The sequence below is a fragment of the Sinohyriopsis cumingii genome, chromosome 7, assembly GCF_028554795.1.
Source record: "Sinohyriopsis cumingii isolate HCF-2022 chromosome 7, ASM2855479v2, whole genome shotgun sequence".
Classification (NCBI taxonomy): Eukaryota; Metazoa; Mollusca; class Bivalvia; order Unionida; family Unionidae; genus Sinohyriopsis; species Sinohyriopsis cumingii.
This window is the reverse complement of record NC_142967.1, coordinates 48668882-48692781: the sequence shown is the minus strand read 5'-3', so window position 1 is coordinate 48692781 and position 23900 is coordinate 48668882.

Here is a 23900-nt window from a genome sequence, read left to right as displayed (position 1 = left end):
TATTACATTATGGCAAATTGTTCCTTGTAAACAAGCTGGTATTGAAAGAAATCAACACACTCTACTTGTATGTATGTATATATGTTTGCATGTATGTATGTATGTATGTAACACATATACAAATAATGACAAGAATGCTGAAAAAGACAGACGATCCTTACAAAACTATTTTGACATTATCGTGCAACATCATTACTGAATGGATACTGCCCTGCTGAATTACTTTTTGGAAGAAAATTACTAGCTACTTTGCCACTGGCACCAGAAAATGGCAAGCTTTAAAGAAACTGAAGAAATCGGAAAACAATAGACATTTAATGCTCATGCCTACCACAGTATCAGAGCTTGTCCGAGTGATTTTGTTAAAACCCTGATACTTGACTCTTGACGAAAGCAAATCAGCATCTATCAAGCAAACTCGATATTTCACACGTTTGGGAAGACTGCGAAAACCACATGAAAGACAGAACCAGGTCACGTTTCTACGATGGCCGATAGTGGCCGCCAGAACACAACATCAAAGTAACATGAATTTGTACATGTACACATTTTATATGTGACGGATCAACATATTGAAGTAATAGAGATTTGTACGTGTACACATTTTGTTCGAATGTGTGCATGTACAACTCTCTGTTACTTCACAAGTAAAACCAATTAACATTCATTGCGCAGTAATAAATTAGAAAGAACAATTCACCTCTCTGATAGCCTATCGGTTTATTTATTTGTTCGTCTGAACCCAATTACACTGTTCTCTATATTAGCAAGAAAGCGGGAGGAAACCTACATCACAGTTATAACAAAGATGTAGTTGGATCATCGCAGTTATAAGTAATCATGTGAGTACACCTCTCTCTCTCTGACTGTACACACACATACATACATACATACATACATACTGTTGATGTGTACATAGTTCTAAAACTATATAATATATAAAGATAAAGATAATAGATGCGAAGGTCATTATTCCTCGCGCATGGAGATTCTATATTGCTTCGAGCAGTATATATCATAGAAGGATTCGTGTTTCCTTTTGTACGAATTGATACAAAGGTTATTACTACTATTGTTTGCTTTTTTGTTGATTGCACCTACTGCATTATATGAGATCTCTCTATATGAGATGGCCAAGTGAAATTCTGGTCTTACTTCTTTTGCGCTTCGTCGATAGTCCTCTGTACGTTTTCTTTTTGTTTTATGTTCTAGAATCGTTATGATCTATTTTACCCATTTTAGCGATTTTAGCTATTTTGTATGGCTCATCCGTCTCTAAATGGCCTTTAATTGCACATAAGTCGTGTGACGATCATGCATTGCCGCCATATTTAGGTAACATTAGAACCAGCAAAATATGTTTAAAATAATATCTCCTCAAGAGCCACTCCATCAATAAATACATGACCATATGCTGCATCATGTTGTCAGCTACTTAAAACATTCGGGATACATAAATGGAATGTCTCGTCCGTTTAGGTCAAATATACAATATAATAATGGGCTTAAAGACTACCTGAGGGCAGGTTAACACTAGAGAAGATACCGATGTTGATTGAATCCACAACAAAACTGGCGAGTAATATGCAGTTTTACGCTAGCAGATAGCTACCGACAGGTTACAATACCAAAAGATCTCATATTTGTCCATATACATATTCATTTGAACCATTATAATTCTAGTCATAAACTGAAGTTGTCTAAAATGTACATATGTACATTTTCCTAAAATTTTTATACGTCAGGACAACATATCGAGTAACTTTTAAAAAAAAAAAACAACTGCATACGTTAATTTCCATTGCGTCCTTGTACACTTGTATTTTACTCTGAGTTGCCTAGTGTCGCCCATTATTGACTACATACTCATGAAACGTCACAAGTGAAACCATTTAATACTCCTTTAGAAATTAGGAATTAGAAAGAAAAATGCAGAATTCCTGTGAGGAATTTATTCGTTCGCTTGAATCATTTTGGCTATAAAAATATTAAACACGGACTCGTCACATAATAAACGGGAAGAAAAATACGCAGCATGTATATTAATGGAAACCAATCAATCTGTATCTGTAGCCACAACGAAATTGTATTCAGGTGGTCGTAATGGAGAAATAATAATAATAATAATAATAATAATAATAATAATGATTGTTATTATTATTATTATTATTATTATTGAGTTCCTTCATAAATTGCTCGATACACGGCCGAGTCATACCAAAGACTTACAAAAATGGTACTAACAGCTGCCTCACTTGACGCTCAGCATTACGAGGTTAGTGTTAGGACTGGTCGGCCTGGTGTCAGGATAATGTGACTTGGTGGAACATCATGCTACATGTCTGCGGAATGATGCCCCAGTGCTAAACTGCCACACTACAGACATCGTAGCGATATAGCTGAAAAGTTGTTAAAGCTACGTTAAAAACCTAAATCACACACACACACCTTCATAAATTGGAAGTATTTTCTGTATTCTGTTATTTCCCCGTACCATTTAGAAAAGCGTAAGGTACATAAAGATGGTTCCAAATATTTTTTGTATTTACTTGACTAGCCATAGAGCAGAAAATCTTTTGTACTGGTCTGCTTTCCGCCATCTGTCGTCCCTCAGTCCGTTACCACCTGTTTGTTATCGCCTCTCCTCCTTCACTACTTAGATGATTGCCATGAAACTTTACATACACGTTCATCCCATGGTCTACATGGTTCAAAAGGAAATTGGTGCTGGTCGCCCATGCAATATGGCCACCACCTTATTTATCTTGAAACTGTTGTTATCGCTACTCAGTGAATAGTCATATCAACCTGGCGTTTTTACTAAAAGGCTGTTTATGACTCCTATCTGGTCATAAATGAAGATGGTGCAATGGTAGCCATCTTGAACATATTCTTATCGCTGCTACTCTTGCATGGATGGTCATATCGCCGTATGGATTTAACTGAAACACTTCTTGTGAAAATGTATATTTATCATAATAAAATAAATACATAAATAAATAAATAAATAAATAAATAAAAATGATTCTGATAGTTTGTCTAATATGGCAGCCATATTGAAGATGTTGTCATCGCTACTTCTCCTGAATCAAAATGGCGTCTTCACTAAAAGACTTCTTACGATTTCTAATCGGTTCAAAATGAAATGGTGTTGGCCATAGATCAGAAGAGCTTATGGGATAGTCTATTGCCCATTGTCAGTCGTCTGTCGCCCGTCGTCCGACTTCCCTTGTCCGTCCGTTCGTTGGCACAAGTTTGTTATTGTTACTCTTCCTGAACTACTGCGAGAATTGCCATGAAACTTTACATACACACTCATCTTATGGTTTATATGGCCCTAAATGAAAATCGTGCTGTGTGCACATCCAATATGGCCCCTACAATGGCCAATTTGAAAATATTGTTATCACTACTCATCCTGAAAGGATGGTCATCTGAACACGCGGTTTTCGTTATATAAAAAAACTTACTATGCTGTCTAATTGGTCCAAACGAAAATATGGTCAGTCTGATGTCCAATATGGCTGTAGCCGCTGCTCTCTTAAAAATCTTGTTTTTGTTATTTCTTCTACATGGTTGATGATATCGTCATAGGGTTTTCACACAGATTACTTCTTATGTTGGTCACATAAGAAAATAGTGTAAATCGGGCGTCCAGTATGGCCGACATCCATCTTGAAAATCTTTATACCGCTAGTCCTCCTGAATAAATGGTTGAACAAGTTTTTAATCGCTACTCCTAATCTAATTGGAGTATTGTCATGAAACTTTACATACACATTTATCTCATGGTCTACCTCTCCCGAAATGAAAATGTTGCTGCAGACAACCGTATCTAGCCATCTTGAAAACCTTGTTATCCCTACTCCTCTTGAATGGATGGTCTACGACACGTGGTTTTCACTAAAACGTCTTATAATGTTCACTTGCTCCAAAATGAAAATGGTTCCAATCTGACATCCGTGTTGAAAGTCTTCTTATTTCTTAGTTCTCATTCATGGATGGTAATATAAAAATTAAATTTTCGCTGATGTCGCGACTATATTAAAATGGTACCGATATGCCGTCCATTATAGCTACTATGGTAGCATCTTGAAAATGTTCTTACTGCTATTTCTCCGGAATGGATGGTCATATCAGCATTGCGTTTTCACTGAAAGGTTTCTTATCAGGTCTAGTTGGTCTTAAATGACAATGGTACCTATCTGACCACCAATATTACTGCCGCAGTCACAATTTTGTTTTTACTCCTACCTCTCGTACATAGATCGTTATATCAACTTAGTGTTTTCACTAAATGATTTCATATGATGTCTGGAGGGTTCTAAATTTAAATTGTTCTGATCTTGCGTCCAATATGACTGCCAAGGCAGCCATCTTGAAAATCTTCTTATTACTACTCGTTCATGCAAAGTCATATCTTACACATATTGTTATCTCTACTTCTTCAAAATTAATGGTTATATCTGCAAGGGGTTTTCAGAAGTATACCTATTATTATACCAAGTGGGACCTAAATGGGAATCGTCCACTCGTATATCCAATAGGACTGCCATGACTACTATTTTAAAAAAGCTTGTTGTCACTACTTCCTGTAAATGTATAATCATTATGACATGTGGTTTTCGCCAAAACACTTTTATGATGTGTACTTTATCCTAAATGAAAATAGTGCCACTCTCATTTCCAATACGTCTACCACGGCAGCTAATTTGACTCACACGTTAAAAGGAAGGAGTGATTTTATCTGTCATTGGTGGAAATTCTTTTCGCCCAGTAAAGCGTTAGACCCTTATGAAATGTCTTTTTGTTGTAGTGTCGTACTTGTTTGATAACGTTTTTGAGCATTGCCAAGCAGAACGTTTCTTCTTGATAACTATTTGTATAATGTTTTGAGTGTCTAACATGTAATATGCAGTCTTAATCTCAGACTGACAATTACCGAACCTATCATGCAGCCCAATTCACGAATATGATTATCCCTGTGTTTCACTTTAGTTTCAACATCTAATGATATACACAATTAGTAATAAATGTTCTTTGTTATAATTAACATTCTTTCTTTATTCTTTTTTATATTTATAACTTCCTTCATTTGAAAGGCATATCCTGAACAAAAAACTAATGGCAGTATAAATGACATGAATGAGATGTATATAATAAATCTCACAAGTTGATTTGAATATGTATTGTTTATAATTTTAATAGCACCTCGACAGTGCCAGATATTTAAAGTCAAAACAAGGCCGCTATACGTATTAGCCCGTATTAACAGAAGCATATGACAGTAGTGAATGGGGTCACTTTAGCGACAATGGGAATTAGCATTAAAAACCACCCTGGGTCACTTTGGCGACAATGGAAATTTAACATTAACCACCCTGGGTCACTTTGGCGACAATGGAAATTTAACATGGGCAAAAAACCCTGGGTAAGATTAGCGACAATGGGAATTTAACATGGGGAATAGAGTTTGGGTCTGTCTAGGGACAAGGGGAATTGAACATGGGAATAGAGTTTGGGCTTGTCTAGGGACAATGGGAATTGAACATGGGAATAGAGTTTGGGTTTGTCTAGGGACAAGGGGAATTGAACATGTTAGAAAAAAAAACTACTTTAGGGACAAGGGGAATTGAACATGGGATTTTTTTAAAAAACATTTTTTAAAATAAAGGGTAGGCAATGGAAAGTCAGTCTCTTTTCGAGAAATGTGGGTGGCCCTGAAAAGGGCCTTTGGTTTTATGTTAATATTAACATAGACGGCATCTGTCACATCTTCTTCTTCTTAAACTCCTTCTAACTGCAGGTCCATACACAAGTACCCTCTTGAGGCATCCTTGTCTTTCTATGTAAACTCTTCTCATCCATAGACTAGTATCTGTCCTATCGACAACAGTCCACTTGGACCAGACATACATGGGTATGTCCGTCCTGAACATCATTGTTGACACAAGGGTGGAAGATTGAACGTCGGTCCACATCTTGAGGCTCCGAAAACAGGTGAGTGATTGCGCTGAACTGAGCTTATTTATAGGGAGAGGAAGGATTGAAACGGATTGAGTTCATTGACCAATCCAAACACGCGTGACAAAATTCAGTCAGCCCGCATCCAATCCGAAGAGAGCAGTCTGTGACGTCACGTGGTCTATATAGATTCGCTAGCGCCTGTGTGCAGTCAATCTATGCGACAGTGATTCAACATGACGGAAACTCAGAAAACGATTCACTGGGGTGCACCAGCAGTGGAGACCGCCCAAGGGAACCCGGACTTACTTTCAGAAGAGGTACATTGGGATTTTGTGGATTTTCTTACCTCGCAAGAATTTGTTCCGGAACCTTCGTCTCATTCTTCATTACCGCAAGTGGAGAATTTTAGACAGAGACAGAAAGAAGAATTGGAGAAATTTATGCAACAACAAAAGGAAGCGGAACAAGCTTTTCTCCTACAGCAACAGCAACAGCAACAAGAAGAGGTAAGAAAAAAACAACAAGAAGAAGAAGTAGCAGCAAAGAAACAAGAGGGTGAAAATCAAACGGTCACGGTACTGTTGGACATTTTAGCGGAGTTAAGAAGTCTGAAACAAATGTATCAGACTTCTTTATCACGACCGAAGAGAATACGACCTTCCCGAGCTAAACACGCCAACCCTGTGACTAAGCCTACCGTACCACCCTTAGTGATTTCAACCCAATCATCATCATCAGAAGTAGGCCTCGGCCGTGGCAAAGGCTTAAGGCAGTTAAAGTTGATTGCTTAAACTCACCCCTACACCAAATAAAGGCCCTTTTCAGGGCCACCCACTTCTCTCGAAAAGAGATAACCTTTCAATTTGCCAATAACTAAAAAATCAACAAAAAAAACCCCATTTCACCCTTATAGTACGTGTCTGTGTATGAGTGCGTGAGTGTAACTTCTTATTTAAAATCAAAACTCAAAGACACTTACCTTATATAATTAATGTATTCTTTTCTCCATAGTTACAATCCAATTCACAATTTACAACAGAACACTTCATAAAGTTCATACACGTTTTTTGTTTCTTTTTTTACTCTCTCTGTTTTTTCAATTTCTTCACCGTCACAGTCTTTCCCTCCTCTTCCTCCTCACTTTCTTTCCTCTTCTTTTCTTCTCCTGTTTCTTTTTCTTCACCTGGCTGCTTTCTTCCTCTGAAGAATCTCTCTCTTCTTCTGAAGAATCCCTCTTTTCTTCTGACTCCTCTTGTTTCTTTTTTGGGCAATCTGGAGACCAATGTCCTTTTTCTTGACAATAATAACAGGTATCTTGACTTTTGTCTTTTCTAGTCCCTGTTTTTTTTCTTTTTTGACGGTCTGGACACTCTGAAGACCAATGCCCTTTCTTCTGACAGATATAGCAAGTATCTTGACTTTTATCTCGAAAGGAAGGAGAGTAGTCCGTCGGCTGGTCTGAAGAGAATTTTCTAATGACCCCTCGCAAAGTTCTGATGAAACGTTCGATTTGGTTAGTCTCTTCCATCGTTGTGCTCGGTTTGAGAGTGAAATGAATAGTGAAAGGACAAGACACACACCCTTTTATATACGCTGGTTTGCCATGACTATAAATTAGTATATGGTGTTTAAACTAGAGTCATTTGACGTTTTGCACTCAAGATGAAACGATCCTATTCATTCGAGAAGAAAGAAGAAGAAAGTAAGAGGCAGAAACGTGATCTATCGCCTCGTACCAGAGCTGAAGTCTTGGCACAAATTCATGCCAGTGATTTTGAAGAGGACATGAGTGAACCAGAATCTGAACCCTCTAAACAAAGTTCACCACCCTTAGTCAACCCTGAAAAGTACTATTCCATTCGAGAGACGGAAAAGCGCTCCTCTAGAAAATTTAGAACCACGGCTTACACCTACACAGTGAAGTTTAAAGATTTCAAGTCCGACGTACCATTGGAGAAAGCAGAAGGGTTTATCACCGAGATGTGGGATTCTTTGCTCACCGCACTCAAGCGACAATGTCAACCCAAAGAAGACGATCGCTTGACACTATCCATAGATCACGACAGCTTGAAATCCCCTGTTTGGATCGAGTTTAGCAGACCCGCAGAACTTACCCCTTCCAAAGTCATGGACAAGATTCAACGCGTACAACAATCTAATGACCAGTTTGACATCACCGATGGTAAAGCCACACTGAAAATGGCCCACGTCTCTCTTCCTCAAGGGACAGGACGCAAAAAGGTCTTATTGGTGAACGACCTTCGCAGTACCAAAAAGAGTCTCGTCCAAATTAACAACCCTCAAGACCAGATGTGTTTAGCCCGAGCCATCGTGGTGGGACGAACCTATGCCAACGAGAACGACACGACAGAATGGAAAAGAGCCTGGAAAACTATTCAACGATCCGACCGAGCCAAACAACGAAACGAAGCAGAACTCCTGTTGCAACAAGCTGGCCTGTCCAAAGACACACCCTGTGGCATTCCTGAAATGCAAAAATTGCAAGATGTCCTAGCTCCACGCTACACCTTGAAAGTGCACCCTCAAGAAGTGAGTGGGCCTCTGTTGTTTCGAGGGAAAGACTTTAAGGATGGAAAATACATTCATGTCTATTATCACGATGACCATTTCGATACCATTACCACTATCACTGGATTCCTGGGATATGTTTATTATTGTGAGAAATGTGACTATGGCTATAAAAATCGAGAACAACACAAACATTGTGAATGGAAATGCTCAGGATGTTTGGCCTCTCCACCCTGTCTGAGCGAAGGACAAGAAAGAGTACATTGTCCTGCTTGTCTGCGTACGTTTGTCAGCCCTGCCTGTTACCAACAACATCTGAAGACGCAAGGTTCACAGCAGAGATGTGCTTGTCAACTCCTGAGATTGTGCCCTACGTGTGGACAAGGCCTACGTACCAACAGTACCAAGACACACGTATGTTCAGGAAAAAAAAATGTCACATTTGTCATCACATCGTGGACTTGGAACACCAGTGCTACGTGCAAAATTACCAACCCCCACCAGAGAAAGAGGATGGACACAAGAAGAAAGGCAATTTCATCTTTTTCGATTACGAATGCATGCAAGAGACTGGCATTCATGTTCCTAATTTCTGCGTGGCTCATCAAACGTGCGAGAAGTGCATTCAGGAACCTATCTTCAGTCATTGCCCTCACTGCAGCAAGATTCCCGGAGGGCGTGAAAAACTCTTTCGAGGACCGAACACGTTAGCCGATTTTGCCCAATGGGTCTTAGACCCCATCGACAAGACGTGGAGCCAAGAGGACATCGAACGTTACGGAGATTGTCATCGTCATGCCACAGTGATGGCTCACAATTTCTCCGGATACGATGGACAGTTTCTTTTGAGGTATTATACGGAACAAGGCATCGAACGTCCTAAAGTCACTTTGAACGGAGCCAAAATCATTTTCATGCAAGTGGGACAAGTGCAGTTTAAAGATTCGATGAGCTACTTGGCCATACCTTTGAGTCGAATGCCTAAAACGTTTGGAATGACAGAAATGGCTAAAGGGTACTTTCCACACTTTTTCAATACGGAAGCCAATCAACACACCGTTCTACCCCATTTGCCTGAGGCTCACTATTACGACCCTGACAACATGCGTACCGAACAACGAGAAGCTTTCTACGCTTGGTACCAGGCTCACGCCTCCGACCCTTTCGACTTTCAGGAAGAAATGTTAAAGTATTGTCGTTCCGACGTGGACATTTTACGACGTTGCTGTGGAAAATTTCGAGAACTGTTCATGGAACACGGAGGGGTCGATCCTTTGAAAGAAGCTTGCACCATTGCCAAAGCGTGTTTTTTAGTGTATCGACAACGATTCATGCCTGAAAACACCGTGGCTGTCATCAGCCCTCAAACGACCCACTATGTCAAACGTCAGTACTCGGTCAAAGCCCTACGTTGGTTACATTACTTGTGCGACAAGGAAGACAAATGGATTCAGCATGCCCGCAACGGAGGGGGTGAAAAGACCATCGGAACGTATTCGGTCGATGGTTGGGACTTAGAAAAGCCCAAGATCGTGTACGAGTTTAACGGTTGCTTATTTCACGGATGTCCCGTCTGTTATCCTGACCGTGGCACTAAAAATCAGTTTTTACAACGAACCATGGAAGACTTGTACCAGGACACTTGTCAGCGACGCCTAAAGTTAGAACAGCAAGGATACAAAGTGGTGGAAATGTGGGAACACGAGTACGATCACCGTATAAAAACCGATCCCGAGTTTAAACGTGTCGTGGAAAGTTACAAGCTGATGGACCCCTTGAACCCGAGGGATAGTTTGTACGGAGGAAGGACCAATGCCACCTGTTTGCTGTACCAAGCCGACGAAGAGAAAGGAGAAGAAATCAAATACTTGGACGTGTGTTCGCTGTATCCTTACGTGTGCAAATATTGTCGCTTTCCTGCAGGGCACCCACAATTGTTCACGGAACACATCGGCCTGAAAAACATTCGACAATACGAAGGCTTGATCAAGTGTAAAGTTTTGCCTCCCACGAACCTATACCATCCCGTCTTACCTCACCATTGCCAAGGCAAACTGATGTTTCCTTTGTGCCGTACTTGTGCCGAAACGTGCAACCAAGACCAACCTTGTCAGCACACCCAGGAAGAACGGGCCTTGACGGGAACCTGGGTCAGCGTAGAATTGTTCAAAGCTATGGACATGGGATACCAACTGTTAGAAGTGTACGAAATTTGCCACTTTCCCAAGACACAACAATACCACAAGGGTGACCCCAGTCAGAAAGGCATTTTCGCCGACTACGTGGATGCCTTTTTGAAACTGAAGCAAGAAGTCAGCGGCTATCCGTCCTGGTGTCACACTCCCGAAGACCAAAAGACATTCAAAGAGAAATACTATGAACAAGAAGGCATCTCTTTAGACCACATCGAGAAAAACGAAGGCAGGCGATCGTTTGCCAAAGTGATGTTAAATTGATTGTGGGGTAAAATGGCACAACGACCGTGTTTACCCAAGACGGAATATTTGACAGAACCTTCCCTCTACTTCCAGATGATTCACGACAAAATCAAATACATGAAACACGTGGACGTCGTTCGCGAGGATTTGATCTTGGTCAATTACGAAGAAGATCTGGACTTTGTACAAGACGACCCTTTTGGAAATGTCATCATTGCGGCTTACGTGACAGCTCATGCTCGCTTAAAATTGTACGAAGCTTTAGAACTGTTAGGGGAACGTGTCCTGTACTTTGAACGGACAGTTGCATTTACATCCATCACCCGAGTCAACAGCACCCTGACATCGAAGGAGACCGTTTAGGAGCCTGGACAGACGAACATCCCGACGACAAGATTCTAAGTTTCGTCAGTGGCGGTCCCAAAAATTACGGCTACGAATACCGGGACCCACAAGGAGAAGTGCACACGACGTGCAAAGTGAAAGGATTGACTCTGAATTATCGTACCAGTCGTGTGGTCAACTTTGGGGTATTGAAAGAAGCCTTGCAATCGGGAGAGGATGAACACTTTAAAGTGACCACCTATCAACCGAACAAGATTGCACGTTTACCCACTCACCACATCGTCAGTCGACCCTTGGAAAAAGTCTATCAAATCGTGTACCAGAAGCGAGTGCGACTTTCCAATCATTTCACCTTACCGTATGGACACGTCGGTATTGGTCTGTATATAAAAAGGAACCCTAGGCAAGATCGATAGTTCATTGTGACTACCAAGCGAACAAGATGAATACTTTCAGAGAAACACAAAACAAGTTTAGAAAGGCACAATTCAAGTGTGGAATGCGACTGTGAGCCTTGCGACTTTTTCAACCTGTGTTAGTGACAGTACCAGAAGAACCCGTCACCCAGGACAGGACTGTCGTGGACAGGCCTGAAAGACCCTTTCGGGAGGACACTTGTGTGACCTTACCCCCTATAGAACTGGTCAGAACTTTACCAAAAACATGTTGTACAGACACTTGTTTTTATTCCACGTTAATGGTTATCATGTGCCTTTTATCCTTGTACTTAAGCCTTTGGCTTTTATGTCTTTTTGTCTTTCGTATTCATGTTTAAAACATTCAATAAACGTGTTCTGAAAAAAGTATATAAACTCTCGTCTTGTTTGTTTTTGACATTCCAAGTGACATTCCTCACACTGTGGCTACCTCTGCTGTTTCTGCTCCCTCTTCCTCCACTGTCAAAGTCATTGACGAACACTTAGATCGTGCCAGTTGGGAGGCTTTGTATCTTCGCCATCCCTTTAACATGCTCATTGCTGGACCTAGCGGTTCAGGCAAAACCGAATTCGTCAAACGTTTGATCGAACATAAACATCATTTGATCGATCGGCCACCTCAATTAATCGTGTGGTGTTACAAAGAGTGGCAATCGGCGTACAACCTCTTGCGAGAAAGTCAAGGCGATTCCATCGTGTTTGTGGAAGGCATTCCTAAAGAAGACGACGGCATCGTCTCTGACTCCCGTCAAACCCATTTGGTCATTTTCGACGACATGTTAGGAGAAGACGAAGAAGAAATTAAACTGTGGTTCACGCGCAAAGGGCATCACCGTAATGCCAGTGTCGTTTACATCACCCAAAATTTGTTTCAACAAAGTAAAGCCCATCGCACCATCAGTCTCAATGCGCATTACGTGGTCTTGTTTAAAAGCCCTCGAGATAAATCGCAAGTGCAAGTCTTAGCTAAACAGTTAGGGACACCTTGGCTGACTCACACGTACGACGATGCCACTCAAGCGTCACACGCCTATTTACTCGTCGATTTGAAACCTACGACCCCCGAGGATTTGCGATTTCGTACCCACTTGTTTCACCACTGGGGTCAAGACGGAGGGCCTGTCCTGTACACGTCTCCGTCCTCGACTTAATTTCACTCCACAAAAAAAATCTATAAAAATCTCAGACCCTTTTCGTCTGTCTCACACACATTTTGAACATGACGTCCCTTCAGTCGCATCTTCCCGTCAAATTGATTCGTGCCTTGTATGGCATCAGTCGAGAAAAAAATCCACAAACACGAGCTCGTGTCTTAGAAACTAGTCTCAAAGAAGTCTTACGATGGTTCACGGTGACGGCACGTCAATTACTCCAAGGGATCATTCAGATTCCTCATCAAACCAAACGCTTTTTTGATCGAAACAAAGTCGCTTTGACCCAACTGACCGATCCCCGCATCGACACTCAAACCAAAAAACAAATCATTTTGAAACCTGGAGGGAGCGGTACTCTAGGAGGGGTCATCATTCGCTCTCTCTTAAGATGGGATCCTAATGCCCCCAAACTTCTCCCCAAGAAAAAAGTCAAACGAAGCTCCAAGAAGAAGAAGAAACAGACCAGGTCCCCAAGGAGAACTTCTCCAGTGGTGGGACCCTCCTCTTACCAGACACCACCCCGGAAAAAGAAAAGAAGCCCCCAGAAAAAGAAAAGTCCACAGAAGAAAACTAGTCGCAAGAGAGGCACTTCGGCCAGGACGCAACTTTACACTCGCAAACCACGACCGTGTCTCCGGCAGCCTCAAGTTCATCCACTTCTCCGTTGATGACACCAAGAACTGAAGAGTACTTGGAGACGTTGATCACACCAAGAACTTCTCCGTTGATGACCCCAAGAAGAACTTCCCCAGTGGCAGGACCCTCCAATTTAGTGGCAGTGGCTGCTGCTCACAAAGCACCTTCTCCCAAAATCAAAGTTCAAGAAAGATCGGGCATGTTACAAAGTTTACTGGATTTGTCCAAGCAAGAACTGGCTCGATTTAGTCCGTTGCGTACCCCTGCACGACGTGTCATGCCTGTCCTCAAACTGATACGACGTAAAGACAATCAGTATAAAAAAGGTGTGTGACCAAGTCGGGGTATCAGTGTTTTTGGTGTTGAAGACTCAGAGATGTCACCCTCCAGAAAACATCCCTCTTCTAAACAGCCCCAAGGAAAGAAAAGAAAAGGACTGCCTCCACGTTTAGTCAAACATGGGGACATGTTATCTGTCCTGTCCAAAACTTCTCCACCACTTCGAAAAAAACTCATTCAATCAGACTCCAAAGAGGTCATCGATACCGTGTGCGAATGTTGTTTGAACGTCTTGAAAGGCACGATCCCTTTGTCCAAACACCAGAAACAATGCTTTGGCAAACATCGTCAAGTTCTTCGCCAAATGGTTCAAAAGAAAATTCCCATTCGTCAAAAGAAGAAGATGTTGGTCCAACGTGGAGGCATTTTACCCCTCTTGTTAGGTCCCTTACTGAAAGGAGTCTTGGGAACCATGTTGGGAGGACTGGTGGGAGCAAGATAAAAAGGCCCACGGAAGTCCCAAGATCTCAGAATCGACCCCTGACAACCCCATGGAAGGACAAAAACTAGCTTTAGTGCCTTACAAACGATGGATGGAATACCATCGTTGGCAAGAACAACGCACCCCGCATTTACCTGCCAATCCCAATTTGAGCGAGATGTCCCAGTTACAACACGAATTGCAGTCCTTGATGGATCGCCAAGATTTGTCCGAAACAGAAAAATCGCAAAAGTACGGTCAACTCTTGCAACGACTGCAACTCTTTCACCAGAAAGCTTTAGACGAAACAGCTCTACCCACTCTGAAATATTTTAAGACCTTGATGAAAAGTCCAGCACCATCACCAGTACCAGTACCACCACTGCCAGTGACCAAGACAGAAAAAGGAGAAGAAGAAGAGGAAGGGTTTCAAACTCCACCAGAAAAAGTACGCAAGTTAACAACACCACCTACCTCCAGAATTGGATGGATTAAAAAGATGATGGCCACCCCTTCTTTATCACAAGAGAAAAAGAAAGTGAAGACAGAAGTGAAGACAGAAGTGAAACAAGAACCGATATCCCCCGCTCAGACATCCTCCTCTTCAACACCTATTGCCGGTCGCACACGCAAAGCATTGCAATCCAAGAAAGTACCCCAAGAGAAAAAGAGTAGCATCCTCCAAGAGTGGGTGTCTTATTAACACACAAACACAAAAAAATGGAAAAAGTCTTAGCCAGCATTTACTACGATCCCTCCCATCCTGCAGGTTACGCAGGAGTTCAAAAATTGTATCGTGCTGCCAAAATGCGACTGAAAAGTCTCCGTTTACCTCAAGTGCAACGATGGCTACAAGAACATGCTACCTACACTTTACACAAACCCATTCGACGCAAGTTTTCCAGAAGTCGCACCCGAGTGGAAGGCATCGATCATCAATGGCAAGCCGATTTAGCCGATGTCTCTCATTTGGCCAGCTACAATCGTGGCTACAAATATTTGTTTTGTGTCATCGACGTCTTTTCCAAATTTGTCTGGGTCGTGCCCTTGACTTCCAAATCGAGCAGCGAGTTAGTGCGAGCCCTGCAACGAGTGTTGAAACAAAGCGGTCATCACCCTCTTCGATGGCAAACGGACAAAGGTACCGAATTTCTGAACCAAGCTTTCCAAAAAGAATTAAAGAAACGTGACATTCATTTGTTTACCACCGAGAATCCCGAAACCAAAGCCAGCATCGTGGAACGTTTTCAACGCACTTTGAAAGAACGCATGTGGAAATATTTTACGCATCACCACACTCTGAAGTACATCGACATCTTACCGCACCTGGTGCAAGCGTACAACCAATCTTACCATCGAAGCATGTTGGGCGGAGACATGGACATGAGAGTGGTCATGATCAAGAAAAACGAATTACCAATCGTTTACGACAAAGAGTCTTTTAGCAAGTTATTTCGTGCCCCGGTAGAACTGAACCAAGGACTGAATTTGATGTTTGTGTACTCCGATGTGGTGGAGTACAACGTGGTGGGACACACCTCCGTACCGTTACTGCGTGTCATTCCTTTCAAAGTGTATTCTGCCACGAACGCTGACGAGGAAGGTGGAAACACTTACCACGTTCATCGCGAATTTGTCCATCCTCACTATTTGCCTGTCAGTAAGTCTTATGTGGACACGGTCAACATTGCTATAAAAGGAGATCTGGGACAAAATATTCCATTCACCAAAGGAAAAGTCACTGTGAAACTCCATTTTCGAAAACGGTTCTCTCACGACTCGTAAGTCATATATCCAGTGTACCGAGGGGTTGCTCGACAGCGAGGACACGGTTTAGGAGATATGCTGAAATCGGCCTTTCGTTCGGTGGCCCCAGTCTTGAAACCGATGGTGACACGCGGATTGCATGCCTTGAAAGATGCGGCACTGACACAAGGCAAAGAATTTCTCCAAAATATCATCAGCGACAAACAAAACCCTAAAGAAGCCTTCATGAGGGCAGGCAAAAATGTCTTGCTGCAAACGGGCAAAGACATTTTAGGCCAACGAGAAACACCTATAAATGCCCTGCACGCTACCGAGTCAGGCATTCAGCAAGGACAAGGCAGAAAGAGACGACGAAGAAAACACCCTTTCACCAGACTTCACACGTCTAAAGCTAGAAAGACAAAGAAAAGAAGAACCGTTCGAGACTTAGACGTTTTCGATTATTGAGAAAGAACTAAATGATGCACCGATAATCTTGCGCTTGTTCCAAGTCGGAACTGGATCTGTTTGCCATGCCCCCCACCATGATGACCATGCAAGAATCCCAGTGGGTGGAATTTCACCCCGTCTCCTCTTTGACAGCCTCACCTCCCATCGAGTTTGAAATCAAAGGACAGCCCGAAGATTACATCGATCTGAATAGCAGTTACTTGTACCTGAAAGTCAAAGTTGTCGATGAGGATAATACGACCCTAGATGGTGATGAGGTAATAGTTCCCGTCAACAATTTCATGCATTCCTTGTTTAGTGGAGTGGACTTGTACTTGAATAACAAACTAGTCAGTAGCAGCATGGATACTTACCCTTATCGAGCGTACCTGGAAAATCTCTTGACGTACGGAATAGACGCCAAGAACACTCATCTCAATGCCTGTGTGGTATGGGAAGCTGACGATGCAGGCCAGTTTGAAGAATTCGAAATTAATACAACCAAAGAACACAATGCGGGATTTGTAGAACGAAGAGACAGAATCAAAAGTGGAGATAGTTTAGAACTGATGGATCGTTTGCATTTGGACATGTGGTTACAAGAAAAGTATTTGCTGAACGGAGTGAATCTCCGCCTGAGACTGAATCGTAGTAGTGCCGCTTTCCATTTGATAGGTACTAGTGCTTGCAAAACTGTCATCGAGGAAGCCAGGCTCTACGTACGACGCGTGGAAGTGTTACCTAAAGTGGGTAACGACATCAGTCAGACGTTGAGCAGAACGGCCGCCGAGTATCCCATACGACGCGTGGAAGTGAAAACCTTCACCATTCCTACGGGGCTGCGATCCATGATCGAAGATCATCTGTTCCAAGGACAGTTACCCAAACGTTTGATCCTTGGTATCGTCGAGAATACAGCCTTCAACGGAGCTTTGGCAAAAAATCCTTTCCACTTCAAACACTTTGACGTGTCCAAGATCGAAGTCAGTCGCGATGGCAAGACCTTGTGTACCCGACCTTTCGAACCTAACTTTGACAAGAAGAATTACTTGAGGGCGTACTTGTCCCTGTACGAAGCCACTGGTCAGTTAGGAAACAACACCAGTCACGCCATTACGTACGAGGATTACGCAGGAGGCTACGCTTTGTGGGCTTTCGATTTCACTCCAGACCAAGGCAGCGACGAGGGACATTTCCACCCTATAAAATCTGGCCAGACTCGTGTGGAAATTCAGTTTACTACAAATCTAACAGAGACGGTGAACGTCCTCCTGTATGCCGAATTCGACAATACCATAGAAATCAACAGTTTGAGAGAAGTCATTCTAGACTATTAGAAGCCATGGAAGACTGTTATCCCTCTTTACCTAGTGGAGAAACTTTGGAGATGGAATGTGAGGAGACCGTGGAAGGAGAATCCCAAGACAAAGACGATGAAGTTTTGATGAAGTCAAGATGGCCAGAACAAGAAGCCCATTTAGTCTCCTGTTTTGCCAAACACTTGGTCGAAAGAATGACGGAATTGATCAAGAAAGAGTGCTATGGATGTCAAAACGATCATCCCAGTCAAATTCAACACGATAAATGCCTGATGCTGAGTCAAGAAGAAAAATTGGATGAGTATCTGGACGAAGCTTGGAGTCTCATCTCGGACGAAGTCGTGTTGCATCAGTGGTATAAAGACTTGCGTGAACATTCTTGTCCACCATTAACCACTCAAGAGATTCATCGTATCGAAGCTATCCTGAATCAGAGCGGGGAGACGAAACGAAGAAACGGTTATTTGTCAGACATTTTCAAGCAAAAATTCATGATCGAATTGATGACTTATTATTACCTGTGAAGAAGAAAAAAAAAACAAAAAAAAACCTGGATACCTGGGAACTTTATCACCTTTTGAACCACAGTTCGTACACGGCTTCTTGGAATCCTGTCGTCTGTGCTAAAGATGAACTCCCTCATCGCAAACCTCAAGACCATCTAGCTTATGTCATCAACACGGACGACAGTCATCTCCCAGGAACCCACTGGGTAGCCGTCTACTTTCCTCAAGAAGGATGTGTGGAATATTTCGATTCGTACGGATTGCCTACTTTGGAAGACGATATCATTGACTTTATGAGAAGAAATGCTCAGACCACCCGATTCAATAATGTGACATTACAAGGCACAGATTCCTTGGTGTGTTGACAGTACTGTGTGTATTTTCTGCATCATCGCAGCCTGGGCTATTCCTTAGAACATTTAGTGACTCATTTTGATCCTCGTTCTTCTTCAAGAAACGATGTGAAAGTAGATCGATGGTTTTGTGACCATTATGCTTATCTTTTGTCTCAAGCTAGGAAACGTAGTGTCCATCAATGGCCTAATGACTTCCAACAGTGGAAATCACAATTTCATTCACAACGTTGTCAACCCTGTTTAAAGTAGAGTGTGAATTGAAAAAAATGTTTGTGATTTGAAAAAAAATGTTTGATGTTATATTGTTGGATTATTGTCAAAAATGTTAGAGTTGTTGGTTAGTGTTAAGAGATTTTGAATAAAAAATGTTGTGTTTTGAAAAAAAAATGTTTGATGTTATATTGTTGGATTATTGTTAAAAATGTTAGAGTTGTTGGTTAGTGTTAAGTGATTTTGAATAAAAAATGTTGTGTTTTGAAAAAAAATGCCTTTGTCTTTTGTTTGGCTATAAGAATGTTGATTCATGCTCTTTGACTTCTTACTATCCCTCTCATGACACTCATTGAACATTGCGGCTCGAAAACCGTAGAGGGATGTTTTCCTTCACGTCCGCGCTTTGTCTGTAAGAACCGGGGTAGTTTCCAGTCTAACCATCCATTGTCGACTCATCCTCCTACGAAGATGTGCTCCAAACTAGCTAAGCTAAACGAAGCCTACGTGAATTTGCATAGGGTCAGACACAGTCTGATACCGAAGCCAGAAGAGATAGAGAATGTGAGAATGTTAAAAGTCACTGAAGACCTGATAGAAGAGCTCTTCAGAGAAGAAGTGAACAGGGAGAAAGAAGAATGGACAGAGAAGTACAGACTTTAGAGACAGCAGCAACAGCAACAACAACAGCAGCAGCAGCAGCAGCAGGAACCTGAACCTGACAGAGGCTTTCTCGATTGTCGTATCGACACCAAAGAGTTCTTCTTCTCTTTCCGAAGAAGCAGACATATCGTCAGAAAGTCTATCCTCAGAGGACGTCGCATTCTTAGAAACTAAAAGATTGCCATAGCAAACAAAAAAAACAGCCCTTTTCAGGGCTACCCAATACTCTAGAAAAGAAATAACAATCGATTTGCCAATGTGTGTAGGTAGAGCAGTGTGAATATAAACACTGACTCTTTTTTATAGTGTGAAGGTATGTGTTTGTGTATAGGATTGTGTGTTTGTAAGTGCTCACGTACGTTGGTGTGGATAGTAGATTAAGATCATGTTTTTGGCTGTTTGAGGTGTGGGGAGAGTAGATTTGGGGGTTTGATTGGATTGCTTTGCGTATGTGGATAGTATATTGAAGTGATTAATGAAATTTTTTAGAATAGTAATGGGTAGTATAAAAAAAAGTGAGTGTTTCTTTTAGGTCCGCGCGTTGTTTTGGTCATAATCTAGGTAAGATCAATTTTATGTTTTAGGGGGATGTTTTCCTTCACGTCCGCGCTTTCAGTATAAATTGAAACTCGCTGGGCAGTCTAGCTACCCTTGTTGATTGATGAAGAGAATGAATACCAGAATTGTGAAACTGCTAGAACCCCAGATGCACCTGGAATATGCCAGGCGCCTGTTGAATGAACTGGCCGCGGAGGCCATTGTCGAAGAGGGAAGGATGAGAGAGGAGGAGGAAAGAAGAAAAAAAGAAGAGGAGGAAAAGGAGAGAAGAAATTTAAGAATCCCAGAGACAGAAAATTGGGATTCTGAAGCCACATATCCCGCCTCTGCTCTCCCCCAAAAAGAGTGAAAAGAGACTGGGGAAGAAGATGTGTGTGTGGCGCCAGGCCACGAAAGTGCCAGCATTAGATAGGTGCATCTGGAGTTAAAAACCAACAGCCCTTTTCAGGGCTACCCAATACCCTAGAAAAGAAATAACATTCGATTTGCCAATGTGTGTAGGTAGAGTAGTGTGAATATAAACACTGACTCTTTTTTCATAGTGTGAGTGTATGTATTTGTGTTTGTGTTTGTCTGTTTGTGTTTGTAAGCGCTCACGTAAGTTTGTGTGAATAGTAGATTATGGGTTTGTTTATTGTTTCTTAGCGTATGTGGAAAGTATAGTTTGGGTTTTGTAACCGTTCACGTACGATTGTGTGGATAGTAGATTATGGATTTGTCTATTGTTTGTTAGCGTATGTGGAGAGTATAGTCTGGGTTTTGTAACCGCTCACGTACGATTGTGTGGATAGTAGATTATGGATTTGTTTATTGTTTCTTAGCGTATGTGGAGAGTATAGTTTGGGTTTTGTAACCGCTCACGTACGATTGTGTGGATAGTAGATTATGGGTTTGTTAAATGTTGCTTCACTTATGTGGATAGTATATTATATGAAATGAGGAAGTAGGGGGATGTTTTCCATCACGTTCGCGCTTTTCGTATAAGAACCCACAAGGTTTGATGTTCAAACCATTCTACAAAGAATAAAAAAGAAGATGGAAGTGTCCCAACTGTTCAATGATTTAAGGCATGTTTATTTTTGGATGGTGGATGGTGAATATGGAGTTGAAAGGATTGAAAGAGATTGGAGGTTAAGAACCAGTGTGCATTATGTGAACGAACTAAAATTAGCCAGGGAGATGATAGAAGGATTAATTGAAGAAGAAGTAAAGAGACTGAGAGGGCTAATAAATCCCCCTTATGTCAAAGTGGGAACATTAAAAGAGGCCCTGGAGAAGGTAGAAGAAGTAAGAAGGTTTTTGGAAGAGATGGAAAAAAGGTCAGAGTGGCCCTTTGTCAAAAGGAGTGTTGAAAGATTGAAAAAAGGGGAAGAAAAGATGAGAAAGGTAATAGATGAAGAAGTGGAGAAAATAAAGGACAGGTGGGCAAAAGATAGAAAAGAAGAAGAAAATAGAAAGAAAAAGGAAGAACTAGAGAAACTGAACGCTAACTGGATAAAAATCCAACAGAAGTTCCGAGTCATGGGTCACCCGGACTGGATACCAGAAACAGAAAAGAAGAAGAAGAAAGGAATGATGGAAAAAATAAGAGGATGGATAAAGAAGTTAAGGATTTAGAAGAAGAAGAAGAAGAAACCCAAAGGCCCTTTTCAGGGCCACCCACATTTCTCGAAAAGAGACTGACTTTCCATTGGCTACCCTTTTCTTAAAATTTTTTTAATAAAAAAATCCCATGTTCAATTCCCCTTGTCCCTAAAGTAGTTTTTTTTTCTAACATGTTCAATTCCCCTTGTCCCTAGACAAACCCAAACTCTATTCCCATGTTCAATTCCCATTGTCCCTAGACAAGCCCAAACTCTATTCCCATGTTCAATTCCCCCTGTTCCTAGACAGACCCAAACTCTATTCCCCGTGTTCAATTCCCCTTGTCCCTAGACAGACCCAAACTCTATTCCCCATGTTAAATTCCCATTGTCGCTATCTTACCCAGGGTTTTTTGCCCATGTTAAATTTCCATTGTCGCCAAAGTGACCCAGGGTGGTTAATGTTAAATTTCCATTGTCGCCAAAGTGACCCAGGGTGGTTTTTAATGCTAATTCCCATTGTCGCTAAAGTGACCCCATTCACTACTTATGACTCTGATAACAGTCACACACCATGAAGAAATATATTAAGAACAGTGAAACTACAAATACACAAAAAGTTTATGCCAATGATTTACAAACTTGTTATGCTCATTTTACATTTACGACGAAAGATTGACGTATTAGTAAATATGTCTTGACATTAATATTGACATTTGAAATATTGGATCATAGTAAACTATGCAAATATTACGTCAGGTGCGAATATCATTACCTACGTTGCTATATCGGTCTTTTCAGCTGGAAGACGAGGGCAGGTCACAATAGAGAGAATTGTTACATTCGCAACAGGGGAATCCAGAGAACCATTTCTTGAATTCAGAATGAACCCAACCATCCAATTTGCCGAAAAGATGTTTCCATCCCCGAGCACATCGATTAATCAACTAATACAATTTATTGAAATTGTTGATTACGAATTATTTGATATGGCATTTCTGAATGACTTCTTTGGGCTTGAGTATGAGAGTAGGATGATATATTTGTTATAGTTCACTCTCTGTCTTGTATCAATTGGTGAGTCCTCGGTTATTTCTGTGATACAAGAATATGCCTTGGATGTATGACGGCACAATAATTTACAGAAGAAAATCGTACATTTCTTTCCGTCGGAAAGTTCTCGGCAAAAAAAAAGCAACCATAAAGAATAAAAATAAACAACAGTCTATTCAGACCACTTCAACAATATCTACCACTCTATTTGTCTGTAGAATAAATTAAGTAGTTCCTTGCAGTCGGAACTTCTCGGTCAATCATTGTTTATTAAAAAACAAAGGTGGTCAGAATGGAAGTATCTGCATACATTTAAAGTATGATCCTTAGGATTGATCTCGAAGACAAAAATGTGTATTGTATATACACCAGCTTAGAATCTTTGGCATCGCTTCCGGTCCTGTGCGATACAATGGGATTGGGGGTGGGGATATTTCAAACAATATATCTGGTGATATTTTAATGTAATCTGTGCATAGTTTACAAATGCACAAGAATATCAAACGGTGAAAAGTGTTATGTAACGTAAGACGTGATAAAAAAAAATGCATCTCTATTAGAAAAATGCATGCTGCTTTTTCGTATTCAATCTTACATTAGACTGATAAATCAGCCCTTCACCCGTGATGATATTGATATCTGAGTGAGGGGCTGATATCACATAGTCATTAAAATCTGCAATTATCTGCGTTCAAATTTGGCTGCACAGGTCGGTGTACATATTATACGCTTACCGGTATTTCTCGTGGCTGTTCAGCTACCGTCGGCTGAAGGGTTCTTATGGTGACATGTAGATTATATTTCCTGAGAAAATCACATGTTTGGTGACTTGTAAATACACCTGGACTAGCACAACCATCTGTCCTGTGGCCATCTTGAATATCGCGCTTGATATGGCTGTTACCAATTACCGGAATGTGTCTAAAGTGTACGCAGGTTTGTTCCGGAATCATTTGCGAGCAGCAAAATTGCACATTTTAATGAACAGGCGACATCAGACCCACAACATCGTCCATCAGTATCAACACAGATTTGTATGGTTGATTTTTCGGACTAATATTACATCTGCTTGCAATAAATGTGTATAACACATAGTTTATCTTCATGACGTTTGCTGCGACTATTTTTCTCGTTTTATTCGTTTTTAAAACCTGATTCGAGATTCAGGTGTACGGTTCGGTTAGCTGAGA